This window comes from Pelobates fuscus, chromosome 2 (genome assembly GCF_036172605.1).
Source record: "Pelobates fuscus isolate aPelFus1 chromosome 2, aPelFus1.pri, whole genome shotgun sequence".
Lineage (NCBI taxonomy): Eukaryota > Metazoa > Chordata > Amphibia > Anura > Pelobatidae > Pelobates > Pelobates fuscus.
The window spans coordinates 32,538,308-32,547,862 of record NC_086318.1 but is presented as its reverse complement, the minus strand read 5'-3'; positions in this window follow the sequence as shown (position 1 = coordinate 32,547,862).

Genomic DNA, 9,555 nt, shown 5'->3' with positions numbered 1-9,555 from the left:
GGGTCATCGGATCTCCCTTTAATAGGAGAATTTATCATTAAAAGTGAGCAAAAGCAGCACTTCTACTGGCTGCGACAGAAACATACAAACCATATTTAATTTCTGCACATCGCTTTGTCTCACCAGGACAAACTCTAAACCCGCCTGCAGCCAGTAAGCTTAGCTACTTACTGACTGTAGGTATGTGCTGGTTATCACACCACTGCCTTAAATAATGGGCATTTCTTAGAAGCCTTCCCCCAGATGTGTGCAGAAACGGTTTTGTTCACTAAAATTGTATATTAAAAAAAAAAATTATTTTAAATATTTTTAAGCCTAAAATCCGCTTTAAATCATACTTGACCTCATTAATAATTAATAAGAGGAAACCGCTGTGTAGATGATACGAATTGCACTGTTTTATTCTTCCATTGTATATTTAAATGATTCAGACTGTGGTGTTGGCAATTTGCACTGTTACAGCAGTAACTCTTCTCCTTAATGTAAATGTTTCAGGGTAATGTCCATCTATGGATTTGGGTGGGTAGCCATTTCTGAATTGCTGATATTTTTTTGTTTTTAAAACGTGTACATGAAAAAGATTAAATTGATTAGTATTTTTGTTAGTGTGAATTATTTTATTATGTATGCACTTTTATTCTTTATTTTTCATTGTGTTTACAGCATTTGTGGGAATGTTGGTAATTGATAAGTCCGTTTGTCAAAAATAAGACGGGTGACAAATGGCGAGCAGTACAGACCACTCACATATATTTATAGCTTTATAAGGAAAACACCCCCCTGCTCTTGGCATTTCTAAACGCAGTGTGATTATCTTCATTAGTAGGAAATCCTCTTCCTTTGAAGGTTAATCTAGTAAAGAAGATATTTGATTCATCTTGGTCTCTAATAGTAATACATGTATTCTCTATTTACTAGAACGTGATGAGAGTACCCAATAACGTTATATAAAGTATGTATGTAGATAGATATAGCAGGTTCATTAACTCCATAAATCTCACAATCGCTTTGGATATGACATGTCCAGGGCTGGCTCAGATTGATGGGAGTCACATGCTGTTTTACAAAAGTCCTTGAGCAGTGCTCCCCACATTCTCTTGTGTCTGAGGTTGCGCTCGCCCCTGCCATACTATCAGCATGTTCTCACACCACCATTACAGCAATATATTAGTAGCATTCATTGTGGTGACGACAATGTCACAATGTGTATATCTGACAAATAATCTGTGCAATACAGCGAAAAAGTCATTATGAAATAATCAGTCATTTGACATTTTAGCATACATGCACATAGACCAGGGGTGGGCAATCTCTGGCCCTCCAGATGTTCTGGACTACATCTCCCTTGATGCTTTGCTAGCATTATGGCCCTAAGAGAATTATGTGAGATGTAGTCCAAAACATCTGGAGGGCCGAAGATTGCCCACCCCTGACATGAAGACAAAATGAAGAAATGTACTATAGTATATACACTGGGCCTGCAGCCAGCACACTTACACTAAAGTAACATACGTGGGTTCTCGTGCTTAGAGCCTCGGGATGCTCCATGCTATGCTAGTACTAACAAAGATGGGCTGGCAATTTAGCTGTTCTTTGGTTTTAGAGGACTTGATATCCTGCATCTATTGTTTTAATGCGAGATGCTGTCTCTGTGTCCAGTGAAGTTGAAATATATCAGTTTATTTAATGAAGCAGTGAATGTAAACGAAAGCGATATGGTTTGCTGGTATTCCCAGCTCAAATTATTCCCAAATGGAAGGTTAATTATTAAGACGCAAACCTCACTGGGCTTTGTGAGCGCTTCTTCACAATTTGTTGTTGCTTAATCCTTGTTAATTGTTTTTGGTTTTATTTAATTTTTCTCTTTTTCGAAATAACCTGTCTGTACGTGGTTTAGACCCACTTCCTGAGTGCAGCAGCACTGGAGGAAGTGTTACGGCCTACTGCTAAATACAATACTATGCATAAGTGTACAGGCACCCATAACGAGCTTTATTGATATTCTATAAAAAAAAAAAACTCTACGTATTTAAATGCACTATTTAATTGCTAATTTAAACTGACTGATAAAAATACAACTGTAAATATGAAGTTTAATCATTTGGGCACCGTGTCACTGCTTGGCTACATTGACTTAAGCTGAAAAAGCTGCATGTAGCAAGGTAACAGTCTGTCTGTCTGTTCTTGTTTTAGGAATCTCCCGGACTTTCCTGTTATAGAATAATTCTAGTTCAGAAATATTTGTTGGTTGTCTCACATGCCCTGTGCCTGAGATCAATCATAAGATCAGCTGGTCCTGGAGAGCTATCAGAAGCTCCTTGTCGATCGCAGATTAGTTGTTGAACTGTTAGCAAATGGGTTTAAATACTTGCATGATCGGATGTGAGGGCACTCCTGGCACCATAACCACTACAAGTGCTGGAACTGTCACCCCTTAACTAATGATCTAAGAAATTTTAGCACATGCCACATTTCTTGTTTTTTTTTTTTTTTTATAATTGTTTTTAATATTCTTCAAAGTCCACAAATAACTAACTATGAATTCTAATTTATAGAAAAATGTTGCATTTACATTTATTCACTGCAGAGATTGTGCAGCTCTGTAACTCTTTATCTTTTTAAAAAGACAGAAGATTTATTAAACTTTTGACTGTAATGGAATTGCTTTGAATTTCCAACACAGTCTAAACATATACATCAAACAAAGTAGGGATATTTGGCAAAAGATGGAGGTTATGCCACCTTTTTCTATCAGGCGTCATTTGCTTCCAGAAACTTGCCACTGTCAACTTTCCTCTACCTACCCACTAGTAAGCTTACAATCCCAAGGTTAAATATCAGCTCGGCCAACAGTGAAACACAAGTGGAAATTAAACACAAATATATAGATTTTTACACTATGAATCAGAGTAAATTGTACCTTCTAAAGACACTTAAAGGGTTACTCCAACACTTTTTGGCTTTTTTTTTTGTTTCCAAATAATGCCCTATTGGGTATTATTCTTTAGTCGTCGTCCCCCCTCCTCCAAACATTGAAATACGTAATAGAATATGTTTCTACTTCCTTTGGATCCAGAGGCAGGGGAAACTCCTGGCGCTGCCCAGCACTCCCCCATTTGACTTCATGGGAGCTGAGCAGAGGTCCATTCAAATGTTTCTCATAAATTTATTGGACTATATAACCGGCTCAGAGCGCATGCACATGCTCTGAGCCTGCGATGGGAGAAGGAAAAAAATAGCGGAGGGTATAGGGAAGGCTGCAGTGAATTGGGGAGGGATGGAGGTGACGGATGTTATTGACATTTGGCAGGTTATCTAAGTCACATCTGCCGAGGGTGTAACAAACCCCTGGCACACTATTGCAAATATCTCTAAACGTGCAGCATTTTAACCAGAAGTGGTCATGGTGGTTGGATTGACCCTTTAATGGTCAGAATAGCTGTGTGTGGATAGATATTTTAGACATGTTGAAGGGAGCAGCTCCTAAAAGCTTGTCATTCTGAAATACTTTTATTTCATTAAACAAGGTATCACAAGATACTGAAGCTGTCCGTTCTAATAGACACTCTGGTTTCTAATAGATGATTCTTTATGGTGGCCCTTAATGCCAAACGTTCTGCTTTGTTAAAAAATGAAAACCAGAGGTTACTTTCTTAAATGTTTTAATTTAAGAGCGTCCTTAATGGAAACAGAAGGAAATAATTATTATATATAAAATACTGTGTGTACATATCTTTGTACGTAAATTATCCTAGAATACACCCAGAATTTAAAATACAAATTGCTTTTAAATTCGATATTTTTCTAACCTATTCTTTATGGTACTGATGTTATTTTATTGTTTTAATAAAAATGGATAAACTGCATTGTCTGTTGTTATTATTTCACATTTCATTTTGTACAAAATAAAAAGGGGGGCAGGTTCGTGCCCAAACCTGGGGAAAGAATTGGGGGGGGGAGTGGGAACACTTGAGGAATATTGATACCATATGTATGTGTAATAGAGCAGTAGACTAAATGTCAGTGTATTTTTTCAATGTTTATGTCGAAACAAAAATTAATATTTGAATAACACGGGGTTAGCTCAAGTCCAAGAAACTAGGAAAAGTCAAGGAAAGTGGAAGCAGTTAGAGACATTTTATGGCAAAGTGAGAATAACCTAAAATGGCCAGAGCTTACTCTAGAGAGCTACGGGATAGTTAAGGGACACCATAAGCTCCCTGGACATTTCATCTCAATGAGGTGGTGTGGGTGCCATGCCCCCCTTGTTTTAACCTGCAACTTCAAACAGCAATGATTCTCTGCATTGTATGAAAGCCTTTAGAGGCTGTCACTCAGGCTTCAGAAGAAATAGCACTGTAAAACTCAGAGACCATCTGATTGGTGCAGTGCTGTTTTTTGCAGCACATGTGTATTAGCCTACATTGGATTGGCTGAGATCATCAAACCCTTATGATCTCAGCCAAGGAGGCAGGATGGCAGCACAGACTCTGGCAATGCGAGTGAGAAAAGGTAAACTCCCCCCTTTTTTTCTCTCTACAGGTGTGGGCCAGAGACCTAAATGGGTACCATGGCACTGTAGCGTTTCTTTAGGTAGGAGATCAGTTTATCTCCTGAAATGAGGAAAGCAGTGTCTCCATAAATGTATCTAGTGCACAATGTAAGAATTGAGTTTCTTGCCTGTAAAAGCTTAGTAGAGCATAAAATGTATTTACTACTGCACGCTCTACCAAATCCAAACCTAAGTAACCTAAAGTGAGAGCTGTGCTGGTCAGATGCCTTTTGTTGATATAAAACTAATGAAATACTAAATGAAGATATACTGTATCATGAATTGTTTTAGAAAGAGACGCAGCTGGTAAAAAAATATTTTTAAAATGGGAAGGATACCCCTCACCTTTAATTATACCAACCCTGCCATTAGGTTTGCCTGGCCAATCACATCAACTAAACAAACGATAACACATTTTTATAAAAACTTTAGCAGAACCAGTAGCTAACTTTTAGCTAGTTATATTGGTTGTGCGAAACGAAAGTTAGTGACACTTCTGCTTCCATACACATTTAAAAAAAACTGGACATCACGTAACACTAGCTATATTTATTTATATATTGTTTAAGAAGAGAGTGTTGGAAATTGAGAAATGGAGAGTCTTATAATTAAATAGACTTACAAAACACAGGCATAGTCACCTCTAAATGTCAAACCACTTACAAGCACATCCTGTTCTACCCAGTGCCAAAGCAAGCTTCAGACTAAGCCAGAAGTGTTGTAATATAGAGGTCTGTTTCTTAAACCTTAAGCAGCTCCACAATGGGCAAATTATCTGCTTATGAATTTACTCCTTGCTCTGCTAACATGAATTCAGGGATCTCGACTCCCTGGGTAAGATCTGGGTTGAGAGTAGAATTCAAATCATGCAGTTTTTGTTGAACTTGAGTACAGGAGGGCACTTTGGTTTCAGAAGTTCGACTAAAAATGTTAATGTTTTTCTGCTCAGTTTAACTACAAGGCAATTCTGATGCCTAGGGGACACTATAATCACCAAAACAACTTTAGATTAATGAAGCAGTTTTGGTGTAGAGATCATGCCCCTGTCTGACTTTTAGGAATTAATTCACTTTGTTTATGCAGCCCTAGTCACTGCATGTGACTTGCACAGCCTTCCTAAACACTTCCTGTAAAGTGAGATCTAATGTTTAAACTTCCTTTATTGCACATTCTGCTTAATTTAGAATGTATCTCCTGCTCTGTTAATAGCTTGCTAGCGCCTGCTCTAGTCTCCTGTGTGTGATTGAAGATCAATTTACAGAGCAGGAGAAAAAAAAAAATGACAGCAAGTTACATGTGATTAAAAATGAAACCATTTCTTGTCAGGCAGGCTGTGTGAGTCACAGCCAGGGGAGCTGTGACATGGGCTGCATAAACAGGAACAAAAGTGATTTAACTCCTAAATGGCAGAGGATTGAACACTGAGACTACAGGGGCATGATCTACTCTATACACTAAAATCACTTCAATAAGCTAATGTTGTTTTCATGCCTATAGTGTCTCTTTAACCCCTTAATGACGGAGGCAAGTGTACACGTTCTGATCAAAAAAAAAATTTAACCAAAACCTGGAATTTGACAATATGTCTGTTCAACCATAAATCACCTCTTTTATATTAAGTACACCCACACACTTATTATATATTATTTTGCTCAGATGAAACAGGGCTTTAATAAAAAAAAAAATTAGATATGAAACCTAATTTAATATGAATAAAATCTAAAAAAGTGAGAAGTTCTTTAACTATGAACAGGGCCGCCACCAGAAATTTTGGGGCCCCTGACAAAGCACAAGGTCTGGGCCCCCCCGCCCCATCCCCCCCGGCCCGCCCCATCCCCCCAGGCCCGCCCACGAGTCCGCCCACAGGACTCTTACCTAGTCCGCAGACAATGATGCAGGACTGAATGTGGTGTGTATAGTGGAAGTGAATTAGAATGTGTGTAATGGATGTAGTGTTTGTGTGTATTAGATACTGTTTGTGCAGTGAATGCAGAGTGTGTGTTTGTGTAGCGGATGCAGTGTGTGTAGTGGATGTAGTGTGTTTGTGTAGTGGATGTAGTTTTTGTGTGTACTAGATGCAATGTGTTTAGTGGATGTAGTGTGTGTTTTAGACGCAGTGTCTCTGTATAGTGAATGCAGAATGTTTAAATGTGTGGTGGATGTAGTGCGTGTACTGTGAATACAGGATGTTTGTGTAGTGGATGCTGTGTGTATAGTAAATGCAGAGTGTGTGTCAGTGTAGTGAATGCAGAGTCTGTGTTAGTGTAATAAATTCAGTGTGTGTGTCAGTGTAGTGAATGCAGAGTGTGTGTGTCAGTGTAGTGAATGCAGAGTGTGTGTGTTAGTGTAGTGGATGCAGTGTGTGTGTTAGTGTAGTGGATGCAGAGTGTGTGTCAGTGTAGTGAATGCAGAGTGTGTCAGTGTAGTGAATACAGTATGTGTGTGTCAGTGTAATGAATACAGTATGTGTGTGTTAGTGTAGTGGATGCAGTGTGTGTGTTAGTGTAGTGAATAAAGCATGTGTGTTAGTGTAGTGAATAAAGTGTGTGTCAGTGTAGTGAATAAAGCGTGTGTGTCAGTGTAGTGAATACAGCGTGTGTGTTAGTGTAGTGAATACAGTGTGTGTGTCAGTGTAGTGAATACAGTGTGTTAGTGTAGTGCATACAGTGTGTTTAGTAGATGCAGTGTGTGTGTTAGTGTAGTGAATGCAGTGTGTGTGTTAGTGTAGTGGATGCAGAGTGTGTGTCAGTGTAGTGAATACAGTGTGTGTGTCAGTGTAGTGGATGCAGTGTGTGTGTCAATGTAGTGGATGCAGTGTGTGTGTCAATGTAGTGGATGCAGTGTGTGTGTGTTAGTGTAGTGGATGCAGTGTGTGTGTGTTAGTGTAGTGGATGCAGTGTGTGTTAGTGTGTTTACTAGTGTATGTATGAATGTAATGAACGTTATTCCCCCCTCCCTGTTTCTTACCTTGTTCAGGGAGGGGGGAAGATTCTTTGATCCCTGGTGGTCCGGTCCGGTGGCATTCTGGGCCCCCCGGCTCCCTGTATTTGCAGAGGGGGCCCAGCGGACTGCAGGAGCACTTTCCAGCATTTGCCTGTCTCTAACTCCCGCGAGATGTGGTTTGCGCGTCGCGCGGAGCGTTGCCATGGTAACCCATCGCAACGCTCTACCGACCGCACATCTCGCGGGAGTTAGAGACAGGCAAATGCTGGAAAGTGCTCCTGCAGTCCGCTGGGCCCCCTCTGCAAATACAGGGAGCCGGGGGGCCCGCGGCTGCACATATATATAGCGATGATCGCTATATATATGTGCAGAGTGTAATTGTGGGGCCCTGGACTGCCAAAGCAGTCCGGGCCCCCCAGGACCGCCGGGCCCGTGACAACCGTCACGGTTGTCACCCCCTGATGGCGGCCCTGACTATGAATGTCATGCTACTGTTAGCTGTTACTGCAATAAAATACACATATTTGTATTCAGCCTCATGTACAGGTTTTATGGTGTTTTGGAAAAATAGCATGTTAAATGTTTCAGTTTATACACATTGAAATTTGCCAGACTGGATATGTTGCCTTTGTGACTGTACTTTATCGTAGTCCAGGAATGATAACCCAAGGTATTGCAAATGGGGTATATAGTCTTTTTTAATAGCCACTTAGTCACAAACACTGGCCAAAGTTAGGATTTATATTTGTTTGTGTGTGAAGAATTCTACATTTAAATGCTAATTTTGGCCAGTGTTTGTGACGCTATTTCTCCCTCCCTACCCAATCAGCCTGGTTAGAAAGATCAACTCAACCAAATCTATACTTCTAATCAAGTGACAAAAAGGGATCAGCATATGGAGCTATTCTGGGTCAAAGTTTTAAAAGGAGAGCAGTCGCCATAGAAACCAGTGGAATGTTGATTGCTGCATGTAACTGTACCTGAATTGCTATTTAAATATAAAGGTAAAAGTCCGGCAATGACCAGCGTTCCCTCTCTTTATTAAGGCAGCTCCATATGGTTACAGATAGGATTGCTGTATTAATCAGACTTGCTATATGTAATCAGTACAAGTACTCACACTCATGCACTAAAAAAACATTCCATATAAGGAGCGTGGGCAAAACAGGCACAAAAACGTGTGACACAGGCAGAAGTGGGCAGAGTTTGGGCAGTGGCAGGCAATGCTCGCTGTATGCCCCCTGCTGTTCTAACAGTTACTGCACTGCAAATCATTATTTGTTAAATAATGCCACAGTTGCACCCATTAAATTAATGTCTCTCCCCCCCCCCCCCCCCCCCCCAACTTCTTGTATAAATATGAAATATTGTTTTTAATATCTCACAGATTGTCTTGTGGCACAGTTAATAACCTTTGCAGAATGTTATACAGAAAAATAGATTTTAAAAATAAATTGTAAGAAAAATTACTTCTTTTTTTTTTTTACTTTACAAAACTCCAACTTAAAATGTACATAGAGAATTTCCTATATCTACGTACACACTCACAAGATTATTCACTAACGTGAGAATTCACAGTGAATCTCAAAGTCAAGGTAGAAATAGCCGAACTAGAAACATTCTCTATTAGCTGTGCTTTCCATTCAGATACCCTGATCTTAAAGATGAAATTCATTTGAATTCACTTTGAATATTCCCTTTTGTGAATAAACCCATCAGTGTTTATAATTTAGTGTACTACGTGAGTACTCTTTCCAAATACAATTCTAAAATCGTCCTATAAACCAATCACTCGGAGTAATGTTGATGCATAAGTAAAATGAATCATGCTTCTTCTGTATGGCTTATCCCCTCATTAAAATCTTTATATGGAGAATACTTGGAGAAGCCTATAAAATGCTTTATTTGTTGTGTACACACGTATACATTGAGACACAGAACCGGTTCTGCAGGACTAAACCTCCCACATTGGCAATAAGAATGTGACTGGCTGAATTGGAACATGCCCTTTGTAGTAAAATTGTGCTGGAACCTACTTTTTCTATACAGTCATGTTGTGA